We start from the raw sequence: 26,233 nt of genomic DNA on the forward strand, positions 1-26,233 counted from the left end.
TTGAATTTCATGATGGTTGGCAACAATTAGCTGCCATTGTTACGGACCGTTGATAAGTCATACCTCTCAAAATTAACAATTGACATATAAACTTTGGGGAACTCATATTTACATTTTGATACTGTTAGTTTATAATACTGTGTTTGGCTCCAAATGGAAACTTGGCTATTTCATAGAGAGAAACCCATATTGACCGCCTTATTTGTGAAGAGGTGTTTTTACCTCTGTAATATCAGTACATTTATGATGTTATTTCATCTGGTGGGAGGTTAAAATGCACTGTGTCTGCAGTAAGTATATTTATGTTTGTAGAACAGCCTCAGTGTGGCAATGCTGCTATATAGTGGCTGGATTAGTGGATTAACTAGCTGTATTTTGGAGCTTTTGTTTTAGGTGTGTGGAAGTCAGGTGTTATAGGATTGGCCATGCAGGAGTTTATACTACTTATGTTCAGCTCAGCTTGCTGCCTATGTCTATTTTTTGTGATTTGTTTTGTGAAATATTAAAAAAAAAAAAAGCTTTTTATAATTGTTTCTGAAAAGTATACATGCTTGTTTATAACAAAACCCAAAATCTCTTACAATAACTATATGAATTGGCACACTACCCCTCAGACTGATTATGAACACTGATTTTGTAGTGGCAAGCTCCCCTTACAGTGAAAATAAATTTGCAAACCCAGCTATACACAGGTTTTTTTTAACCATACGAAAGGAATCGATCTTGTCAATCAAACTGTTCCCCTGTTCTTATACATTCCTGCTTTTGGGAGGGGCATGCATACCTCATGAGGAGTTGTATGTCAACAGTTAGATGGGAAGTACCCTGCTTAACAGAGAACCCTCATTCCCGTGTTGCTGATATGGCCAATTATGCACTGCTCCAGTCTGACACACTCAGAATTAGATTCCAGGCTGTGGGGCACATCACCTAAACAGCTATTGCTTTAGCGTTTAGCTGTAGCTGGACACAGAACCTTAGATCCCCTTGATAAAGGTGTATTTAACCACACAGACAGAAAGCTCCAGCGATAAATGTACAGCAAACAATTTTATTTTGAGCTCTGAAGTTATCCAATATTTGCGCTGCATAATTTCATGCACCAGTGAGGATGTGATTACAGATCCTTGCATTGCTGCAGCTCCCTTACCAATGCTTATTCATCAGCTCAGTGCCGGGAATAAAACACTTCACACATGGTGATGTAACATGAAAACCTGCTCCTAAAGGCAGCCAGACCCTTCTCATGGTTAACGGGAGATAACCCTATACATGGGCCAGCTCTTACTTTACTTATTGGTGGAAACCCTTAAACAGGATGACTTGCAATGTTTGCGTGCTATGTTGCAGATCAAATGGTATTGTTAGGAGAACAAGTCTTCATGAAACCAAAAAGTATCATGCCCTCACTGATGTGAACCATTCATGCAGTTTTTTTTCCTGAGGGAAAAAACAAAATTGGTTTATTCAAACAATTTAGTGATCAATAGCGCCACAGCAACAATATCTCGCATGCAGCTTTGAGGAATACATCAGACCAAACTGGCAGTTGTGACATCTGTTGTAATTTTTTTAGGTCCTAATTTGCTTACAGTATTAACGGTTGGCATTTTCAGAATGACTGGCTACAATGTAATAAGGTTATCAACTCTAAGCTATGTCTTTAATGTAGCATAATTCATTGCCAGCTTCTGTCCTGTTCTACTGCTGAAGTCTCAACACTGGGTCTCTCTCAGAATACAGGTCCCACTTCATGCTTTTTCCACTACTGAAAATGAAGGATAGCGAACATAATCTTTAATGACTTTGAGGCCATGACCATTAATAAAATTGAAATCCTTGTCACTTCTGATATTTGTGTTGATAGCTTCAAAAGCTGAAAGGCTAAAGTACATCATCTGATTGGGAATCATCATTTCAACACAGCTGATTAATTTTGTATGTAATTAGATGTTTTAGAAAATGGTGATAATTACTCCGTGATCTGTGATTATTGAGCTGAGGTACGCAGCCTCACGCTGTTCAAGAAATCGACGACCCATCCCTGTTCTTTTTCAGAGATGGGAGTTACATCTAATAAATGTAATTGTACTACTCCTCCCCCTCCATAACTCACGGTTTAGATAACTCATACTTGTGAATATGGCTCCCAGTTTGCAATGTTGCTTCAGTACTGTGTGTAATGGAACAAACAAACAATAGAACACGCACCTGAAGAATGACCTGCACCTGTAGTTGAAAGCTGTTAGCAAAAAAATACTACCTGTCTTTTGCTCTAAAAAGTGAAATTACAAACTGTAAGTTGAAGCGTCAAAGAGAGCATGTTCTGTCCTATCAGAACGATTGAAGGCTGTTGACTCAGAGAAGCTCTAGGAGGGTAGCGTATACAGGATGAGCTATGACTATAGTTAGGGAGATGGCTCTTGTCATTTCAAAACAGACACTGGGAGGGGAGCAGCTGTCGGCTGAAGAGCAGGCAGCTTCAGACAGCCAAGTTCAACTTCAGCTGCTTCCAGCAGTGCTAATTTGTTGTTGCCGTTCTCGTTGTTAGTGTTAATCAGTTTAACCACCAGGGTCCAAGTTGAACTATGCGGTTGTTCCCTGTACTTGGACCGGTACTTCTCTCTAGGGGTTTCGTCATACTTGTTCCTGGTTATGGTTATACACTTTGTTGTACGTCGCTCTGGATAAGAGCGTCTGCCAAATGCATGTAATGTAATGTAATTCCAGCCCTTAAAGACCCCTGTCTCTCAAAACATGTTTTTTAATGGTTAACTCCTCTTGGAAGCATGGATTTCACTATAGAGGTTGATTTTTGTGCAGAACTTGTTGCCTTTTTCCATACCTCCCTGAAATCGGAGTTGGAAACATGCAGATACGCACAAAATTTGTGACTTCACAAATATGTCAAACCTATCATGGTCCACTATGCAAAGATATTACAGGAGAATTACATGAGTGTGACGTGCTAAACGGAAACCTTAGTGCACAGGAAAAGCTGACTAGTAAGTGACATTCTCATGACAGTTGGTTGAACATGGCAGACTGTGCAGTTAGGATGCAGTCCCGAGGTAGGAACTCCCCTCATTACCAAAGGAGCCCATTCTAAAAGAAACACGGGTGGAATTTGTTTTAAAAAAATCACATGAATGTACCTGACAGCATAGAGGGAATCTGTGTTTGTAGCGCACATTTTACAGATGACTGCTTCCAGAATCTGATGCAGAAGTCGATGGGTTTCGTGTAGAAACTGATTATGAACCCAGATGCCGTGTCTACTATACTGTATATCCCAGGACCACCGCAGCAAGCATTTCTAATTTGCATAATCATAGATCCTGGCATTCTCAATGAGGGTAAAGGTGTAGAGTAGCCATTTTCAGTAGTTTCTTATTTTCTGGTGAAAAAACCTTATTATACAAATTATTGTTCAATATAGAACATTTTGAAGGGTTTAAGAACATTTATTTTAAAGTGTCAAATTACATTTTGAAATGTTTATTGTCTACAATAAACAATGGTTACATTATTTATTTATTTAATAGTTCTAGTCTTGAAAACTCTCAGGTATATTCAAACCCTGACATGCGAGTTTCTGAGTGGGAGTGTTCAGTATTCAAATTAGTGTACAGTAACACTGTAGGCTGCTGTGCTTTTTACTTCTCACAGTTGGGTTTCCGTACTTTAAATACGACGGCCCATTAAACACTTGAATGTTACTATTTGAAGCATGGCTCTGTGATTACTATTATATCCCTGTTATATAATTACATGCAATATATAATTTTAATACAATTGCACCCTAATTTTTAAAGGCATGGTTTAGTTGTACAGTGCTATTACTTTCATTTAAGTGATTCCCTGTTTATTTGGGCCTAATTTGTTTTCTTGTGAACTGTGCTATGCAGTTTTTGGCTCGTAAAATACATTTACTACATGATTGTGATTCTCTTGATGAGTATTTCTTGAGCACTATTCTTGCCAGAGTACTTGGCAATGCAGAATTCTGTAATATGTTTCAGTTACACCTCAGTAGTGTTACTCTATCTACCTACCTGTGATGCTTTTGTGATAGTGCTGATGCACTAGCCCTAAAACCAGAGAAGGGAGCCACATAAATACTGTTTCATTTTAAATAAGCCATAAAACCAGATACAGGAGCCACATAAATATTGTTTATTTTTGTATATTTTGTTTTTGTTATTCTGTATCTCAAGATTCTCACACTTCACCATTTAAGCCCATACCTGTGCTCAAGTGGAATGCCAGTCACTGATTGAAGCATCAAAACCCGCACATACTCATAATCACAATCACTTCCAAATTGAATGGTTGGTTATGATCAGCTCTTGATAGGATTGTATCAATTGAATATAGAACTGGGCATCCTCTGAATTAGACATTCATGCATCCATTATTATTAAAATACCATATTAAATGGTATATTCTTCTTATCAATGTATTTATGCATTTTAAAGAAGGATGAAGGCTCATCATTCACTGCAAGTCATACATTGTACATTCAGGACAAGACACAAGTACACTTAAATGATAAGTTTCCGCTCATATGTTAACAGATGTATTAATATTCATAGAGGTAGTTGGAGGAGACTCAGTTTGTGAAAAGTAGTGTGTAGGATGCCAAAACAGTGCTCTCAATTCTTATGTCCTTTGAGAGTCATTTAGAAAGTGGGTCACACACACTGAAACCATCCATCCTTGATAACCTAAATCTCACCCACTAATTAAGAATTAGAAACACCTAGAGTAACAGTAGTAGTTTCCTTTTTTTATCAGCCATCTATCAGAATCTCCATTTTGGTATAAATTAATATCAAGTAAAGTCAGTCACCATTTGGACTGATGCATGGGATTGAATGCTAGAATGGTTTTTATTCTTAGATTATAATGTCCTTAGGTTTTATAAATATGCTATACTTGAAAATAAATGTGCAGCAATTCATCTTTGAAGATAGAATGTCATGGCATATAATAAAATGCGGCCTTCACGTCAATCACTTGAAAAAATTGCTGCAACTCTACTTGGTAATGATCGATGGCCGGTAGTTGGAATCTGAACTTTCTGCTGCCTTATTTGGAATGCAAAAAGAGGGCACACACCTAGTGAGTTCTGAAAGTCCTGGCTGACGGTGGTCAGATTATTACAGAGAAAGAGAAAGCCACACACTATTTACTACCACTGCCAGATTTATACAATAACGACCTGTCCGCCTCCATAGAGAGGAAGTGATGTAAAAACATAGGGACTTACCACTAACCCTTCACTGACTGATGAGAAGAGCAAGTTCCCCGTCAGTGGTGCTGTGGCTTGATTCATGAACTCAATATTCATTCTGGAGAACAGGAGAATGGTGAAATAACATACAATTTCTGTGTTTTGGAAACGATGCGATCGTGTCCGAGGAACGGTTTTTAAAAATGGCTGTTGTTTCCTCAACATTGATCGGCGAAGTGAAGAAAAGGCCTTCGAAAATGAAAACATTAATGCTTTCCACTCCCACCCTAAGGATAGCTGTAACTTTAGGTCGTGTGCGAAAGCAATATGAAGTTATTAGTAAGTCTGATGGAAACCGTAATAAAACTCAGGGAGGAATAGAATGCGCTGTCTAAGGGCGACCAGACAGCTTTCCATTATCAAAGTTCATCAATTGCCATTTTCTCTCCTCATTTGAGATGGCCCATCGTGACACTGACCGGTGATGAATCAACCTTGGCGTTTTCAGCGAGCCAAGCCCTTGTCTGGTTCTGGCGTTCTGAAGGAGTGCTCTGAGACCCGGTCCTGTCACTTCATAATTTAAAAGAATTGATCCGTACTCTGAGCAACAAAAATAATAAATAAACAGTCTGTCCAGACAAGAGGGTATGGCTAACTTCTTCATATGTCAGCTCTGCTGTGCTGGAAAAAAAAAAGTTCATAAAACTGACAAAGGGGTGGCAAAACTGGTGGTCGAGCCATCAGTCACGTTTGACTTTTTTGGTTCAGCGTTTCAGTGGCCAAACATCGATGTCAAAGAAAGTCTTGCTATCTGTCCGGCAGTCCCTTAGCGGTTGCGTTTCGATGAACTTTCTGGAAAGAAAAAATGTGTTTGAAGACCTTGAAAAGCAGAACACCAAGGTTCAAGTCCTAGGAGATCTTGCTCACAAAATGCCACGAGCAGACCACTGGACTGTGAAGCGGACAGATTGCAGTGGGGCAAGCACGACCGGAATTGGGTCCTCACAGCACCGTAGACCCAGTAAATTAATCATACTGATCCTCTACGGGCCCAAGGTTGATGATGTCAAAACTAAGTTGTTCGTTTTCGAAAATGTGTCAACTGTATAGACTGTATAAGCTTTTGGTTCTCCACACTGGTCGGAGATGTGAGGCATTCGTTCTTTAAAACTTAATTTCCCAGGACAAAGGTTCCCATGAGATTATCTCAGTTACTGCCAGTAATAAGCAGGACAAACTTACTAAATTTCATTAGCGTGATTGTGTCATAAACTATATTGACTGTGAGAAAGTGCAACCACAGAAATGAAGGCACAAGGTGACAGTGATTCAAAAAGCATAACTTTAATGACTGGCAGGTTTTCTCTTTCTGGGCAGTGTGTGTGGGCTGGGAGTTAGACTGATGACGGATTCCCTCCTGAGCTTCATTATCTCCTGGTCCAAGTCTTACCTGCCTGAGAGAAGGGCCTCTGTAATCATTCATTCTGTCCCTGTCTGTCTGTTGCTCACTCACCTCTAGTCACAGGGCCCTGCCTGAGCCCATCAGTGACTGCCAATCACGTGTGAAAGCTGCACCCCCCCCAATCCCCCCTTTTTGTACAATCACAATAGTCAGCCACTATGGAGGCCCCAAGTGACACTTCAGAACAAGGTATAGTTATAAGTGCTTCATAAACACTTCATACACCTGCCTTCTTTGGCATTCAATCACACATGCATATCTAAGTCAAATGTATCTATGAATTGTACGTGGCTCCGAAATTCTGTGAAATAGACATTGTGCCAATGATTACTTTAAGCAGTGTTCCATTTTCAGTTTAAACTTGTTGCAATTTTTAATGTTCATTTAAATAAGTTGGCAAGCTATATCCCAGTCTTGGTCTTGGCTTAACATCGTAGTAGCTGAACTGTTTGTTGAAATGTGTTGAATCAAACCTGCGGTCATTTTATTCGGCGTCTGGTCGTTTTAACGACGAGAATCCTCATCAGCGCTCACTGCAAACTGAGCACTGATGCTTTATGCCTGAGTTGTTATTAGCCCTGGGGGTGTGTTCTCACTGTGGGAAATGAATGCCGTAAAAGCGATTAACATAAGCATCTGCTAACGTGGTGGGGGAGTCTGAACTTACTGCTGTGTGGGTTTTCAGAGGGCACTGGCCTCCTGCGTGCCAGCATGTGGGATGCTTGAGTGCCCACTGCTGACCGCAGTGGATTGAAGGGATTGACTGTGGAAGGCAGTTGGCTGCAGACCTGTTATTGCCAGAGTAAATTGCTATAACCATTTCCAGCATACTGCATGGTCAATCATTGTTCTGCGTTGCAGAACTGAAGATAGAACGCATTTTCATTGCGTTTTTCACTGGGCCTTTGACCATTGGGTCTATCAGTGGGGACTGGGGCAGCATTCCAGTATGGGACTGAGTCCTAGGGCCTGTTTGTGAATACACACACGCGCACACACACACACACACACACAATCCCAAAGATAAAGTCCTTCCATTTCGGTTTCCTCAATGTGGTTTTAGAGGAAACCCACGTTTGAGCTAGGTGCAATAGCACAGCACCGTTTCTGCTCTTGGCAGTCTTATGTCTAGTCTTAATGAAAAGAAAACAAACTGAATTGAAGAGAATTGCTCTAGAGCTCCTCGTATAAAAAGACAATCACACTTCCCTGCTCCATTTGGAGAGGGACTATTATTTTTCCCTTCGCCCGAGCGTAGCCGACCGTTCTCTTCCTGCTCTTTGACTGAAATCCCCTTACAGGAGCCGGATCGGGCCCCTTCTGCGATTCCGGCATTGATAGTGCTCGTGAAATGGACGGTGAGGCAGCCCCCCTGAGGCTGTGTAATGATGTTCTGCAGTAATTAGAAGAGTGTAAATGAACGCATGGCTGGGCGAGGAGTGGAAATGCTAGGTGTTTTTTTTTGGCCCAGCGTGGTACCGCGGTACCGTATCTCTCGAGCGTTTTCGATGAAAATTTGCTAAATAAAACCAACGAAATATGCTGGAGAAATCGATCCTCCTGGGAATCCAAAACAGCATTTTAAATCTATAGTGTTATCCTGTACACAAGTGGGTGAGAGATTCAGATACAACTGTGAATTACAGATGGATAGATAAAGCGGTTTGGTAATGTTTCCCTTATTCACCAGAGAATTATCCATTTACCTCAGGTAATTCTCCCTGCACACTTCTTCAATACTTCCTACCACCCCTTTGATAGCAAACAAGCCTCGCATACAAAAGCAGCAGTGCCCTGCTTTCAACTTTCACCGTATTAAATTGATTCCAAACTACATTTTCAGCACTTCACCTATCCTGTTTCATATTCTGCCCTTCTGAGAAGCCATCCATCAGGGATTGTCCCATGCCAAATCTTTCCAGTCTGCCAGGGCATTGTGATTCACATTGCATCCAGTGTGAAATGCATTGATAAAATGTCCAATGTCTCTCTTAGCTTTAGTTCATTCATCATTTATTTTTCTTCCGATTTGGTATCCCGGTCAAAATACTTTTTACACAGCCTTCAACCAATAATTAAAATTCTTTTACAAAAGCAATGGAGAGGTAAAAAAAACACAGTAAAACTGGAAAAAATACAAGGATCATCCGTATGTTTTTGGCAGTTTGCTATGGAAGTACAATATGTACAATATGTATTTTATTTCTAAATTACAAACAATGAAATCCATCCTAAGATCCTAGATGATGAGTTTCATCATTCAATTTGAATTAAGGCATTTCATCAAAAACCAAGATCAAAGTCAAGTTCTATTCATAGCTCTTGCATTCATTATAGAAGGTCAAGTAAATGTACATGTTCACCCAACAGATTTTTTCAAAAGCAAAATATCCTGTCAGTTATGAGAGGGTTTTCATGGGATTTAACATGAAATTAAAGCTTGGGTTGTTATCAGAAATATCAGCATTTTATTTTACCAGATATTTGTTATTTGGCATCTTGAGCATGTCTTGATGGAACTTCAAATTAATTTCATTTTAAGAAAAAAAATGTGGAAAGTGTTTTTTCTAGTTGGATACATACACATTTTTAATTAAGCCAATACCCCTTACAACCACGTTTTTTTAGATACTAGGGGGTAAATATATTCATTGGATTCTCATTTTTCTACCCAAGGTCCTTTCTGAAATGCTAATTCAATGAGCTGGGCGTAGTTACACTCTCCAATAGTGCATGACCACTACATTAGGCATCATCTGACTAATTCTCTTACTATGCTCAAATCATCAGCCCTGACATCCAAGTTCCCTGCTCTTGCCATAGATTTTCTGCTGCCTTTAATTATTTCCCCTCTGTGTTTTCCCACTTCAGCCTCCTCAGCCTCCGATCAATGGAGCTCAACAGTGTGAAGGCCAGAGTACCTCAGCTACAAAGAACACCTGAATATTCACCTTCAGCGAGTCAAGGCTAACCGGTGTGTTTACCGCAATCCATGATAAACTATTTGAAGAAAAGGAGCACATTTAAGCCTTTTGGTGTTCTTGCCACCTACAGTTTCCCCCTTCAATGTCACTAGGAGAAGGACGATTTATAGCTAATTTTTTTCTTTTGACATTTTGAATCAAAAACGGTATGTAATCATCACGTAAATCTTAGCGTAAGGTAATGTGATATAGAAAATAACACAAAAGGGTGCAACCTTTTCATTATCTACTCTACAAAAATGTATCAGATGTAATTTCTCTACCATAAAAAAAAGTAAATGGCCCTTCTAGTTTCAGTAACTGGTGAAGGCTCCTTTAGCAGCAGTACCTCTAAACATGTCTTCGAAGTGTTGCTCAGTCTCACATCACCCCAGAGAAATTCAGGACCGCCCTGTCTTACAGAATAGTTTCAACGTGCTTTCTTGCGTGAAAAGCTTACATCAGGTGCTTTGTACCCATCTCAACGGGCTTTTAGTTGCTTACAGTAATAGATCATACTTCAGAATACTCTGGTACAGCATGAGATACTTGAGGGATCTTGAGCAATCAAAGCAGTCCAAAGCCATCGCAATCCCTCCGCCATGTTTTACAATGTAGCGGGGTAAAGCTGCGGGGTTCTTGCCAGATAATTCTCCCTTTGAACTCCCATTGAATTTGAAAATTAGCACGGAAGAACCCCACAGCTTAAGAGCTGGTTACAGCGAGCTGAGGAATGGTGCATGAAGGCAGCACGCGGTAACTTTCCACTGCGGATTAATATTCCGCTCACAGGCTCCTGCGCAGGTTAGCTGCTTTTTATCGGTAATTAATTGTGAATGTGCTAATGCCGGGAAGGGGGGAAATATGAGGGGTAGTTGTGTTGCAGAGGCCTGGCCACCCAGAGCATCATGGGAAACAATGTCAGGTGTAATTCTCCCTCCAGATGGCTCCCCATACAGGTGAGGCAGCGGCCTGTGAAATTACGTCCTAAATTACACAGCAGATGAGCTTTGTGCAGTGGCCGCTCTGAGGCCGCTCTTCTGATGCCCGGCTTCAGGTCCAAGGACATAATGCTGTCTATCTCACCTGATAGGACGCAGATCTCATAGGTTATTTTCCATTGGGTGAGCAGGGGTGAAGAGGCGGGATTTGGAGGGGTAAATAAAGTTCAGCTGAAGGACATAGTCTGTTAGGTGGTGGAATGAGGCTGCACATTGCAGAGCATTTCCATACCAGTTTTTCAGTCTGGGAGTTGCCTCTAGTTTGTCTTCATTTGAATCAGTTAGAGGCTAGACTCAGCCATGCATTATCTAGTGGGCTGGAGTGGACATTAGCTGCAAGTCCTCCTTCCGAGCTTAAGTGATAAACACAGTTTGTCCACAACTGTTTCCTCAACCAGATTTATATTCCTGCTGGCAAGGCTGCCTGAAGGCTGATCAATGCAGATACTTCAGTTTATTGTACTTGGTGTGTTCATGTGAGTGTACTCTAATACAATGGTTCTAAACCTTGGTCCTGGCCACCACGGTTTATGCTGCAATCCTAGTATTTTTTGTAATTGCAAAAAAAAATTATTTTTTCTTAATCAGGTACTTTTCATGTTTAGAAGGATTACTTGCCCTCTTAAGCCACATTATGTCAGACATAGCTATAGAATGCCCTGAAGAATAAATGTCCCATATTCACATTGTGATACATTACAAATGAATACAGAAAGAGATTTAAAAAAAATGTAACAGAGTTAAAGACTGAGGTAAATTAACAGGCTCCTAACTGGTGAAAGTATGCACACCTGGTCACTAAAACTAAACATTTGGTACTGTAGATAATGAAGAATTCAAAGAAAAAGAAATTGATAATGAGCCAAATTTGTATTTTTAATATGTTGAGGGGAAATTTTATGAAAGAACCTAAGCACACGTTCATCAACCAAATTAGGAACCTATTGATTCCCCTGAGTCTTTAATTTCATTGGTTAAAAAAATGTTACCTGTTTTTATGCATTGTTGGCAATATAGCACAGTAAGTACAGTGGGACTTTTATTCTTCATGGCAGGCAAATAAATTTCCGACATAATGTGGCTAAATAGGGTAAATCATCCCTGAAAAAGCATGAAAGGCACCTAATTAAGAAAAATTGACAGCTTGTTAACATTCTGGGATTGCAATTGTGGCTGCAACAAAAACCAGCCTACACAGTGGTCCCCTAGGACCAAGGCTGAGAACCGCTGCTCTAATATAGGGTGTAATACCTGGTGCTCAAAACGTGACCCCTATTCTTAAGCATATAAATTTGCATCATATCAAACTAGCTCCTTATTTCACAGAGGCAACTCAGAAAATCCATAGTAGGCCTACACTTGCTGCATTTTTGAAACGGAACAATGTAATCCTTTTACTGCAACATTACAGATACATTTTTAGAACAGAGTGAGCTTCGGTGGGTGGCCTCTGATGGATTATTCTTTTCGTTTTATTTTAAAGGGTTTGTGCACTGAATGTGACTTAGTAGTTGGATATCATCTCTCCGTTTTAAAGACTGTGTGGGACAAATAAACAGTGACCTTGTCTTATAGCATTTGATGTGTGTATTAAAGGAAGGAGGGAAGCAATGTCTGAATCCTATCATTGTGCCTCATTAAATTCTACTGTTTCTAGACCCTGTGGTGCATATAACACTGCTGGCTTATAAGATGTGCTATGAATAGAATTTCAGCTGCGTGTGTACACCCAAGAAAGTAATGGAAAAAACAGCTAGTCAGCAATATGGTTGTTGATCCAGGATGAAATCAACACACAAGCTCAATTTCTAGCAATAATAGAATAGTACTTGGGTTAATGTGGTGTCTACTCGAGCATATTATGGGGTCAAGCAGAGGTCGCCGCAGGCAGAGGGGATGCTGGGTAGGAGGTGGACGTGGCAGGAGGACAATGCGCATGAAGTCAGCACATATTTGGCTCCCTGAATTCCCTGGAAATTTGACTAGGCCCAGCCAATTCCATGGCTCATTCACATTTGCTATATTGATTTAAAGGAGTGCATATTGCAAAGATTATCACGCTCCATCTGACATTGCATCTACTCTGTATGTTCTGAGACATTTTTTGCATATTTTGCTGTTTTAGTGACAGCTTTGAAGTGTAGTCAAGGTACTTCTCCCCCAAACTGTCTCTGCATGTGCTGCTGTTTACCCTGGCTGCTCATAGTCTAATAAAAAAAATAAAAAAAACATTTTAAAAACTCTATTTTTATGTATTCCCACAGCAGAATGCCCATTCATAGTTCATTGGGGGAAAATGTGCTCCATCCATTCAGGATGGTGCACTCTAACTTGCACAGGAAGACCACCGGAAAGCTGAAGGGAATGCCCTGCTAACTGAAACCACCCTTCCCTGGCCTAGGCTATCGCTGATTGCTCATTACTCCCAGAGGACTCCCAGGCCAGTCACAGTGGGGTATGTCACTGCCTTGAGGACTGATGCTTTACCTGAATACCCCCCACGGGAGCCTATTCATTTATCAAGCCTCAGCTTATCTGTGGATCTCTCCCCTGTTTTCGCAGTGTTTCTGGAAGAGGGAGCAGTCAGTTTTCTAGATGGTTCTCTCTGTGTATTCCAGAGGATCACTCTTTACGTGTAATCCTGATATTGTAGTTTAATAAAGGTCCCGCACCATATAGTTAGTCAAATCAATCAATCAATCAAATTTTATTTGTATTGCGTATTTTACAGCAGTTGTAACAATACGCTTTACAGGCAACCCTGGCCTAAACCCCCACAGGAACAAGCATAAGGCAACAGTGGCAAGGAAAAACTCCCTGTGGCAGATGGGAAGCAGAGGGAAGCTAGTGTATATTATTGTTTTCATGTATTTATGAATAAAAACTAATTTAATTGCATATTTGAACATATTTGAGATGTTTTCACTCGTTAAGCAGGCTGAGCTCTGTACGTCCCAGGCCGACTGTGGAAGGCCCTGCTGTACGCGATGACCCAGCTGACCGGGGGCCCTGGTTAGCGACGCGGAGGTGCGTCCGGGTCGGCCTTTCGCTCAGCTGCCTGGCCGGAGCGCCCGCGATCCCGCGCCCCCGCCGATTGGTCACGCTCGGCTGGGAAGGATCCTCACGCGCATGAAAAATAGTTCCATTATTGGAGGCTTCCAGGCGTTCATTTGGTGTATTAGATTTCCACAATGTAGGGCGGCCTCCGCTATCATTTAGCACTCCTTTGTTGTTCGTGTGTTCTTGGCGGGCTGGGGGGGACGGGGGAAGAGAGGGGGAGGGGGGTATATAGGTTTTTGAAAGAGAGTCTGTGGCACATCAGGGTCTCGGAGAGTAATTGCCCGGCGGGATGCGAGGCCACTGGTAAGCATAGGAGGAGGAGGTGAGGTGCCTCCAAATCCATTAGGAAGCTGATGGCCATGGCTGAGCACTGAAGGTGTCCCTCCCCAGCACCCACAGCAGCTGCTTATAGAACAACACATCGTCCGAGCCACTGATTTGACTGATGTGGGGCGGGAGCGTGGCGCTGTTAACCGGTGACAGGCGGAACCTGGAGTAATGGTAATCTGTCTCCGCGCGGAGGCGGGCTGGTTTCACCGTGTGCCGCGCCGCGCACTGCAGACACTGCATACGTGCTAATGTGCTAGCGCCCACATACACTTTACAGTGTAGGCAGGCATCGGGTCTCACACATTATCACCAAAGGTTTTTTCTTGGCCCTGTGACGTTATGTTGACTTGCAGTTTGGTAAGGAAGCCCTTATCTCAGGGGTGGGCACTGTTTGCATTTTTAATGATTTGATTCACTCAGACTGATAACTAAATAACGGGCTGGAGGGCAATTCGGTACTGATGGAAGGACTGGACTGATTCCATGTTCTTTGACTGAAAATGTGGGGACCCATACCTACGCGTTTCCTAGGATTTATCGTCCTGTGGACATTGAATTTCAGTTGCTTCTGTTGTCAGTTTGTGTGTGTGTGTCTGTGTGTGTACATCCGTGAGTGTGCGTGTGTTTGTTGTGTGCCCCCATCTGATGTGGTCCACAGCACCTTGTGACTGACCTGCCTTAATGATTTGTGACAGGCAGGACCCCGGCAGTGGAGAGGTTCTGAGACACTGCTTTTATGGGCTCGTAAGGACAGCTGAAAGGTCACCTCTCGGGAGATCACTGGAGGGGGAAAAGGAGAGGGCACTGACACGAATAGAGGCCAAACCTGGGGCGCATACAGTAGCTACAATCCTCTTTCTACATTCTTCTGAATTTATCTGGGATCCCTAAAGCCAATCACTTCATGTCGGATAGGAATGTTTTCTATTGGACAAGAAGGTGATCCAGATTATCAGAGAAATTTGGTGACTTGAATTCGATAGGTCATGGCAGAATGATGGAGTTTTTTCAGTGCAACCATTTATTTCACATTATATAGTATTTTATAGTCAACTAACTTGTGCATAATTCATGTTTCCGTAAGGCAAGTTACACACACAATTGACATTTTAAATGTGAAAAAATAACAAAAAAAGAGCAACATACATTTGCAGGTTTTTGTATGTATTTATAAAGAGGGGAAATTTGACAAATGTGAAAACATAACATAAAGAGGTAAAACTCATCACATATCCCAGTACTGCCGAATATCTTGGGCTCTGATATCTGTCTGCAGTCTGCAGTCTGACGCTGCAGCTGGCAGTTGTAAACTCACTTTGTTATTTTGCCATAACCCGCTACCTTCGGTTACATTTGAGAGGGTGGCTGCCTTTCTCTCTCTCTCCCTGCAACATTAACCTCTCTTTATCCTTAAATGTCTGGGAGTTTGTGAGGTATTGCTGAGGGATGAAGGATTTTTCCACTCTTCCCCGGCGACCACGTGGTTTCCGAGGGGCGGGATGACATACAGGCCCGGGGCGCTGAGTCGAGAAGGACACAGATGTCAAAGCCATGAATCTCCCTGGCGCCGCGCGGGCGCACGTATGCGCTCGCGCACAGTCTCACAGAGCGCCGCCCGCTTCGTCCAATCAGCACTTTCTCTCTCTCTCTCACCTGCCTCTGCCTAATTACTCACTCCACTCATTACAGGGAGGGAGGGAGAAGGAGCAATGTGCCGAGTATGTCAGGTAAGGTGGCTTGAGAGCCTCGGAAGGCCCAGGGATTCTCGGCCAATCACAGTGGCTGTGTGAGCTGCCCATCATTTTACTATTCCTTTTACATCATGCCGTAACAATATGCTTCCGATTAACTAGGTACAATCCTCCAGTCATAACACTTTTTGCACTCAAGAGTTGGTGAGTAGGTTGTTGCATTTCTTGCGTAAAAAGATATCTTGAAATCATGCACAGCCCTATTTTACAGTTTGCTTTGCCTCCATATTGTCCTTTCTAAAACCTTGGCTTTATATTTTATCTTATAAGGGTACACATACTTAATAAATATACTGTATTTTTGCTAGATGATATCAATGGCTATCATGCAATACTTCCACTGAAAGCTTGTTTTCAAAGTGACAGTTCATTCGAACAATAGTTTGTAGTCCCAGTGGATTATCTGGCTGTTTAAAAAAAAAAAAAAAAGTCTTTTCCTTCCATCCATCTCTTTGTCCGATGTTGATTAATGTATCTCATCTAGTCCCCGGTATGATTAACTGCAGACATTTCTATGAAATATGTACAAATGACAAAATTAATGTAAGTTTACTCCACTCCCCAAACAGAATAATGAAATGTAACAAGTGAAGTACTGCTTGTGTTTTCTCGGGAGAAAGACTGCTTGTTTTGTCCTTGCGTGACTCTGGCCCTGAGAGAGAATTATGTTCCCACAGTGTGTGGTGGAGAGGGTCAGTGAGTATGTAGTGGTAATGATTCCTAATGCTATACCACAAGATACGCAAGGGTTCCTGGGGGGAGTCACAAGCCATGGGTTCAGTATGGCAGTGTGATGTCATCAGGCAGAGGAGGAAGGGGGTGTGGGGTGGGGTTACGGTTAGATATTATTAGCCAACTTTGACCAAGAGAAGTGGGACACAATTGGCCAGGTGTACAGTTACCACTGCCAATGAAGCCAAATGCTGCCATTTATCATCGGTGAAAGATATGCCTCTGCTCATGCTGCTGTAGCTCTGTCCTTTAATAATGTGTGCCCCGTAGGGTCTAACACAGACACTGCCCTTGCAGGTGAGTATGAGGCATGCTTTTCAGCTAATCCCCTTTGTTTGAGTGCAGGTGACACAATTGTGTCTTATGAGCCACAGTTGGCGATTCCAAATTTTGTATTGAAACCCATACACAACTGTGTGAACTGTTACCCCTTTGATGAATGCCCGCATGTGTAAGAACACCAGCTGAACTGACAATGAAGTGCCATTGGAAATTAAAAATGGAATCCACTGTATCTATCAAAATGGATCAAAGTGTCGTCCAATAAGGGGTCACCAGTAAATAAACTGAAACAAAACAAAAGTAATTTAGGAACTATCAATACCTTTTATTTCAGTTTGTCCGTAAAGTCAACTTATTAGCCCACACTTTGTAACATAAAATATTGTATAAATAATAGAATAATTGTTAGATGAAATAATATGTATTTTGCTTTAACACAATAGTAATCTTTTGGTCTCAATTCTTGTATGAATCATGATTGAGAGAGAGTCTGTCTCCTTCCTTAGTGAAGGTAGATACTGTGGTTGTGAGGGTCCACTGTGGGATTGACATGTTTGCACTCTGGCTGCACTCTGATGAGTGAACTCCAGGGCTTCAGCAAAGGCCTTCCTATTTGGTTTTCTCACAAAAACCCCCATCATGACCACTTAATACTTGGCACCTTCCATGAAGGGAGATTTTCCATGTGGCAAAGGGGATTCTCCATCCTCTGATGACACTTGTGTAATGCAGTGTTTGTCATGAAGGCAAGACCTGACTTTTTATAAGACCTGGGAGAGACAATATGCAGAGAAGAGAACTCTTGAAGCTTACATAATTGTGTGTGCTGGGACCCTATATCTCACTCTTCGATCGTGCTCATTGACTCACTTGGTAAGGGATTTCCATCCCATATTTAGAGATATTGGTCGGCTTTAGATTTCCTCAGTGAGCCAGCAGAGGTTTTACCCCAATATTTCCTACTCTGTTGAGGAGATATAGTATAGTAGGTATAGTAGCTGATGGCAGAGGCTGTTATTTTCATTGGAGGGAAAGTAGATAATTATTGAAAAATGAATGTACAATGCAACAAGATTGGAACAACATTGGCTGCAAACAGTTATAATCTAGCTCAATTAAAATAAAATGAATGCCTCTGGTGTTGTATTCAAAATTGTATTCAAACTGAATTTATTAGCAGTTCATTTGATACATTTCCTGCTTGCAGCAATAGTAATATTGTTTTAGTAGTGCATTTGTCTCTGTGATGCGAAGTAGGAAAAAACATTAGCATTCAATACCCATTCCATTTGTGATATGATAAATACATTCATTACTGTGGGTTGGAAACATATCTGATGGATGTGATGGGACACACCCATGGAAAAATTGGTTTCCTGTTTACCTTGCAAGTGACCTAATTCCACCAGCAGTGTTGGTCTTAATGTTGGGATAGTGACTTTCACTGAAACTCAAACTTTGTAATGTTTGCTACTTTATAATAAACAATTCTTACAAAAATTAGTATTCAGCTAAATAATGTAGTAATAGTGTCCCTGTCACACAGTTGGGATGGCACTGATATAAAGCAATTATTAAACCAAGCATAACATATATATTTCCTCACTGAGAAAAACTATATATAGTATATATAATGCACCTAATTATAAACCTGAAACATTTTATACCTTAGAGGACCACTACACCCTAGTTTCAGGAAAATGCTGAAATTACTATTAAATGGGGGAATAGCTGTTGTATGCCTATATTCCAGAGGGACTTGCTAGGTGGTGGAAAAGTAATGCATCAGCAAGCCCACTGTATGTTGTTATTTCTATTAATACAGCTGAAAGAAGTGCTTTGTGGGTGGAAATGGCTAGATTGTGCCATCCCCGTTTCTTCCTGGTTGTACAGGGGGTACAAACAGACAGAATTGCATTGCATTCTGGGACACAGGAGGGTACTGATGTTGTCCGCTGTGTTACAGAGAATTGATCCCCCCAGAAAAATTCTATTTACTGCAACGCAGTCACTGATTGATTAACCTAATTATTCTTTAAGTTCTACTTTAGTAAACTACATCACTCTTCCAGCATTTACGTAACTGCTGTGCTGATGTAAATGGAAAAAGTCCCCCTTTCACTGGAATTCAAGCTTATTGTAATGCCATTAAGCACTTTATTAATGGTGGTCTCTTTTGCAGAGCATGAGGCATACTTTTCATTTTTATACCGATCATGCGTGTGTACTCTCAAGGTGTTAAATATTATTTATGATTTCCTCATTACCTTTAATGGAGGGCTTGTAAAATAATGGGTTTTGAATTTTGAATCAATACAAAAATATTTTTCACTCCGAAGAACAGAAGGCTTTCCAAGCCATTTGCTGCAATGCAAGCCATACGCTGTTGCAGCTGATAGAATCTGATGATACTGCATTTGTTACCACAGAAATGCTACAAAATTGAAAACTGTCGCCCGGGATTAAGAGCCTGCCAAAGAGAGGAGTCATGGGTTTTGTTCTGTTTGATGGACATGACTGGATGCAAGCTATATAGCATGCACCGCTGGACCGAGACAGATCATCTGTTTCTGACAGTTCGACGCCACTGCCCATGTCAGGACCCTTTCAGTGTCAGGTACTGGGGCGCAGTTGTTCCGTTTGTGACCGGATTTGTTGTACGGGCGTGCCTAAGAACCTTAAAAATCAAGGCTTCAGATGAGGGGTCAGAAGGACCATACAGGGTTGTTCAGTTTCCGAGTTTCAGACATGGTCACAGTGTTCACTGGAATGTTTGTTCTTCTCTTGCAGATTCATACACATTGTGTATCTTGGATTGGGCATTTGTGACTTCTGCTTAAGGATAAGTGACAGGCCCTAGCACACAGTAAGTGGGCCCTACTCCCTACCCTCCCCCCCTCCACCCCCACCCCCCCAGCTCTATCTCTCACCACCTAATCAAGATTGTCAGACAAGAAGATTAATTACAGGTGCTGAGACAAATGGACGGGGAGATTGGCTGAGATGGTTCATTTCAAACTTCAGATGAATCGAGCACCTGCTTGATTGATAGCAGCTAGCAGAGCTTGAGTCCTGCAGGTGAGGGTAAATCCAAGTCACAGAGCAAAGACAGCACATTTATTTATTTATTTATTTATATAAGTAGTATGGATTGATGTGAAAAGAAATGAAAATGTTTTGGCTATTCTCCTTCAAAAGCGACGTACAATATGCTCTTATTGTACGTCGCTTTGGATAAAAGCATCTGGCAAATACATGTAATGTAATGTTTTGTGGTGCCAATATTCCAGGATTTTTTCTGCTGCTTTTCAAACTATTTTTTAAATCTGGGAAAAAATGGCTGAGTGATATTTTGAGAATTATATTATTTTCAGTCTCTGCTGAAGGCCATGGTTCTTTGTACTTAAGCATAGGTTTTGGATTCATTAATACTGGGTCTTCATTGATTATAGCCTTTGGTTGTTTTTAAATGAGAAAAACCCTTCCTTTATTTTTTTCCTGTCTCTAAAAGCATCATTACTGCCTTGCTGTATTTGGCCCAAAGGGCGATGTCGCATGTGAAGCGTATTCTGAGCATTGAAACCCATTCGCTTCCACGTGTGTACTTGGGAGATATACGTGATAAATGTTGGTGGAAATAGGATTCCACGGTGTATTTTGCAGTATATTTCAAGGAACTATTGACATTCAATGAGTGAAATTCTTCCACTTTCTCAGGCTGGGCCTGTGCCTTTGGTTTGCCGCTGACAATCCATTCATCATATCAGCCTGCCTAACCTTGCATTAAATCAACAGTGCAACCAGTTCAGGGTTTTTTTTTTTTGTTTTTTTTTTTCCACAGATATAAAACAAATTCTTTTGGGTGCATACCTCCCCTCACAAAAGCCACTGTGTTGGGGTGAGGTATGCACCAGTGCCAACTGGACATTTTACTCTCTTTCCTTCAAAAGTCATTCCACCTGACACAATGCTGGTCACCATTGGTTTCTGAGATCTTTTTGTTCCTGGTTGGACAGAACAGCAGAATAACTATAGCAGGCTTTTTAAAAATAATATTGGTCTAGTGCCAGGGTCTTGTATTATAACCATGCTCAAACACTGACCCACAGCTCTGACTGTTAACCTCATTTAATTGGTACAAGAACAATTTGCCACCCTTTCTTTTATTTTTATGGAAGAAAAAAACACTTGCATTTATTTGTAAGTCAAGGGCAAATTACTTGAATAATTCAGTAGTCCAGTCTTAAATAGAGTGCAAGTTGATTGTCATAATTGTTTCCCCATCATATTAATGATGATCATGACAGCTTGGGAACTCAGCTGTCATTTCCTTACAGTATAAAAAACAGCATACCTTTTTTCACCTGTTTTAGTGAGCTTAAGCTTTCTTTTACTGAATTATTTTAAAGGGACACAACTATGGAGGTTGTGGTCAGGCTATTAAGTAGGGTGTAGACACCCTTTATGGCAACACGTCCGCAGACCTGTATGTGTGACATCACAAATATTTCAAAGCATCACCTCTTGCTGCTCAGGATCTACGCCCAAAGTGCAGGGGTGAGAGTGGGCCGTGCTCTCCATTCACGTCTGTTTACCAACAGAGCTCCGGTTTGGGTTCAGGCCTGACGTGTGTAAAAGCAGTAATAGTGAACCTCGCACCCGTAATTACAAGCAGTCGGTGCTTTGTGTGAGACTGGTGGTGATGGGCTTGGGAGTGGGTTCAGGTTGGGCGGCACTTTGGCAAGGAGAGCCTTCTAACCCTCCTGTGAGGTCGCCTAGCGCAGGAGCGCTACGCTTGGCTAAACCCCATCAAAAGCGCATTATCTGCCCGCTCCATGGCCAGCTGCATAATTGTATCAGGCTCCGCCACACGCTGGTCCAACATGATACCAGTAAAGGAAAAATGATGAATTGCTCCCTGTTGATGTAAGTGATGATGATAATTATTAATTTTCCTTTCCCCTAAGAACTACGGTACCACGCTGCCTCAGCCTCTCTCTCTTTTTTTTTGTTCCCTTGTCTCCTTTGTGGGTTTCTGGAATTTTGCTTTCATTATTTATCCCTGACAGATTCCACGTTGAAGGCTAAACGCTGATGAAAATAAAGAGTGTGCATTTCATTTGTCCCATTTTTGTGCTCTCTCTCTCTCTCTCTCTCTCTCTTTCTCTCTCTCCCCCCCCCTCTCTCTGTCTCTCTCTGTGTCCCCCATTGAGAGGTAAAGGTAGGCGTTTTGTGTGGAACTTCTTTTCATTTCTGGCTTGCAGCTACAGTACCTGGCCTCGTTTCCTCTTTTAGTCCATCGATAGCCTTTGTCTTTGGCCTTTGTCTCAGTGGAGGGTGAGCACAATAGCCTCTTTTGTGCAAAGCTTTAGTAAGCCCTACATGAGCTTTCCTTCAAATTATTTAACATCTTAATTTTTTTTTTCTTTTTTTTTTTTTTTTAATAAAATAATTTAGAACTGATGCCATTCTCTTCCAAGTTTATAAATAATCAGTGAAACAAGCTTCCAGTGAATTTTATTTCTTATGTTCACGGTCATGTTGCCATTGGTTTAGGTGACCGATCCTGTGGTCTTATTAGCTTGCAGGACGCCTTTTATTTTTTTAGCCCAGTGGAGTAATGACTCTGCTCTCGCGCTTCAGAAATGCTAAAGCTGTCTGCGGTCGGTCCTCTGAAGGCGGGATGTTTATGGCCGCAGTCAGTTAGTCATCACATTCAATTTCCCTGCCTGTGTTTCACGGGACCGGGTTTAAATTGGCACTTCGGTAGGTTGGCCAGTCCCATCAGAAGCCTGTCATCAGAGAGCAGTCAAGAGGGTCCCTCAGGTCCCCCGTCCCACAGGAGCCTCAGCAGACATTCCTGCATATACTGTATTAATATTGGTGCATTCAGCTGATGTAATATTTCCCAGCGTTGCAGCCTCTACATCACTGATTGGACAGTTTTATTTAAAATGTTGTGTGGCTGCTACCGTTGCTGTTGCGTTGCACTGCCATTGGGAGGCGTTTGGTGGGTTCGTTAGAATGCCAAGGGGGCTGGTACTGGCTGCCCTTGTGGTGACTGCAGGAAAAATGCCTGTATTTTAGCTGGGTAATTATAAAGTATTGTAACTGATTCTTGTTTGTCAAAGAACATGGACTCAATGGCTTTGTACAGTATACATTGTATGTGAAATTAATCATTTAAAAAATCCATCTAGGTAGACTTGTAGGTTGCTATATATTAATACGAGGGAGCGAGAGAGATGCATTTTTCAATTCAGCAGATTACAAAGGTCTATGTGTGTGTGTTTGTTTGTGTGGGTCTGTTTGTGTGTCTGGGTGTTCTTGTGTAAGACTTGTATATCAACTGATTATGTAACACCATATATTTTGTTATTGGTGATAAAAGGAGAGTGATCTATGAACTAAATCAGGTGTGTCTGCTCTGCTGACAAATAATTACAGCTATTTTTTGTAATTAGGGTCTAGCAAATGTTCTGTAACGATCACTCAAATTCATAATAAAGGACTTTGGAGGCTTATGTTAGTGTGAAAAAAGCCAAGGTCATGTGTCAAGGGGTAGGTATAAAAACACCTGGAAATGTATATTATCATTGCAAATCCCATAGTGAAAAGAGGTGTTGTTGAATTTTTAAATTAGCACCAAAAATAAACTGGTAGCTTTCAGAACTGACCCAACACTACAAATGACACTCAAACGTACATACTTGCATGTGCTTGGCTTTTTTTTTTGTTGTTGCCGTTTTGCTCTTCATATTTTTTTCCCGCACTTTCAGCTGTCTCTATCGATAAATACTGATTTGCTCTGTTGGAGGGCTGCCAGGTACATGCAGTCCAGACACAGTGATTATGAACTGTGGTCCCAGAGGACTTGTTAAGAACACAGGCACAAATCTGCCGTGTAACCCCAACGTTTGTTACAGTCATCCAGCACACACCCGTAATGTACCACATATACCAATTCATGTGGACTAACACTATGTCTGTATATCTGCTGGACAATATGTTGTAAGGTGTAGGTAATGATCATAGTCATTTTGTGTCCTTGGCCATTTTTTGTTAAATGTTGTATAAAACAGACATATAATGATATGATGAATAATAAAACAGATGCACAATAGCTTGGCTTTTGTAGGCTGAGGAGTAGTTTCAGTTGTGAAGGCATCACATTGAAGTTCATAAAACACATTGAGGGGTGGGAGTTGGGGGTGGGGTATGATTCTCACTCGGTGGATTAATGGCAGATAAGAATTGATCGCTTTCTCTGCTTCTTCTTATTTTAGTCTGCTTCAGCTCTGTGCAGGTTTGGATATCTCTCCATTGATTATTGCTCTCTTTGTCTGCGCGAGGCTTCCTCTGTGTTGTCAGCTGTGTCAGGATTAAAAGCTATTAGTTCCGCATCATTGCCACTACAAGCATGCTCCCGAGATTGATAGAGGGGCTCTGCTGCAGAGGGAGAAAATGCAGCGAATCGCCCGCTTGCCTCGCCTCCTGAGTCTCACAACCAGACGTTCAGCATATATTATGTTTAGTATGGAATTCAGCATTTGTGCCTGGAACATCCAGGTTGCTTTTGTCCATGAACTGACTCTGCTGATTTGCCGTTCTGTTTTGAGATAAACGTGCTTGTTTCAGATAACTATGCGGCTCACTCCATTTAATTTGTGTCCAACGGTGTCCCAATGCACAATTGAGCTTGTCCTTTAATGTAAAGCTGATTCAGTATCTTTCCCGTGCAGTTATTTTTTTTCCCCATGTCAGCAAATTGCGGCACTATTCTGTGTTTGGAGGTGGGGCACGGAATGATGATTATTCCTTTCGAACGAGTAACAGACCTAGGGGTGAAGTTCTATGTTTGAGTCCAGATGTTGTAAGCATTTTCATCTTTGTAGGTTTGGAAAACGGGTCTAAAGAAGAGAACAGTATCGAACCAAATTAGGTATAATAAAAAAGTGAACTTTGCTTTTATCTTCTGCTTACTTGCTTATCATACTTTTAAACGCTGGTCTTTCCAGTTTCACAAAACAGTTTGTAGGGTTTATTATAACATCATGTTTTATGTGTTTACGTTCCAGGCTGTTGTTAGACATTTTCAGCATTTTCCCGGGCAAGAAGTACACCGACAAGGTAAGTGGCGGTGTGTTACTTAACGGAGAGGCAATTACACATCTGTGCGTTCTTGCTTTCAGCCTGAAGTGATTTGAAGGAAATTGGCACACGCATACCTGACCTGCCTGCAGAATTGAGATTTCCCTGATATTGAAGATTAGGGTGCTGTGCCTTTAAAAGGAGCCCCACTGTCATTTGTCAGAGATTTTTTCTTTGAGGTCAAGCTTAATTATTTGAATTGAGGCCCTTGAACTAAAGTCAGATTTGCGCAAATAAAGGTAACATCCTATTCAGAACATCAGTCTTAAGATTGAGGATATTTTTCATGTAGAGATGCGCTGTATCTATCACCAAGCAGACAGCAGAATCTTCAAAGAACTCAAAAGATATATTAACAGGAAAAGATAAACTACAATGAAAATCTCCACACTCTGTCACTAAAGCACTTTGTGAACCTTTATCTCTATATTTTCCTCAGGATATGTAATTCTAATTCATGGCAATTTCTCAAAGTGTTGAACTCTTGAACGCAAAATTATTTTCCAGTTTTACGTTATCACTTGAGTAGATTATAAGTCATTCCTTACCTTTAGTCTGTATTTAAGACCAGGTAGTCATTTCGGAACTCCTGTATATGTGTCTTTTTATCGTGGGGAAAATCTATTTGCCAAAAAGTGTCTGACGATGATGTTGCAATGGAAGAAAGGTTGTGTTTTTCTCAGTTTCACCTCTTTTGACCAGTGCATGCGATAAGAGAGAAAATAACAACTCGAGCAGTCATTTGAATTGGCAGAAGCAGATAAGAATTTTATCCATTGACATTCTGGAACACCATCTTAGCATTCCTGAAAGGTTGCAACCAAATTATCCTCATTTGGGGGGGGGATTATTATGATTTGTGTGATGTGTTCTGGGGTCTTAGATCAGCACATTGACATTCACAGTGTTCCATAGGTCAGTGATAATCTGGGTGGTGTGACCTATGGCCACCATTTCTGTTTCTACTAATTCCAACAGAAGGGCCTACGCTTTAAAAATAGCAAGGCATCTTCTGAGAATTCATGGAAAGCAATTTCCCTTGTGGGTTTTCCCTCGTACGGCATGGATCACGCCTCATGCCTGCATGTGTTGGGGCTGAATAGGTGATTTTGATGAATGCGGTAGGGTTTTTTTCCCCTCATTGCCACCCCTAATGGCGGCCAGTCTAGCATGTCCCAAGAATGGATTAGGTTCTACCCCACCGGTTTCCTGAGTTCTGCTCTTCAGGACCGGCTGATTTCGCGGTATTTGTTATTTCTGTGGCA

General features: G+C 41.4%; 1 long non-coding RNA gene across 1 annotated transcript in view; it reads left to right on the plus strand.

Moving 5' to 3' along the window:
* Positions 1 to 26,233, plus strand: part of LOC118227211 — a 46,568-nt gene that overhangs the window by 12,253 nt on the left and 8,082 nt on the right. Inside the window, exons 2-4 of the long non-coding RNA XR_004765208.1 lie at positions 9,570 to 9,672; positions 19,608 to 19,683; positions 24,896 to 24,947. This is a non-coding gene — a long non-coding RNA (uncharacterized LOC118227211). The remainder of the gene's footprint in view (positions 1 to 9,569; positions 9,673 to 19,607; positions 19,684 to 24,895; positions 24,948 to 26,233) is intronic.

This window comes from Anguilla anguilla, chromosome 5 (assembly GCF_013347855.1).
Source record: "Anguilla anguilla isolate fAngAng1 chromosome 5, fAngAng1.pri, whole genome shotgun sequence".
NCBI classification, from domain to species: domain Eukaryota; kingdom Metazoa; phylum Chordata; class Actinopteri; order Anguilliformes; family Anguillidae; genus Anguilla; species Anguilla anguilla.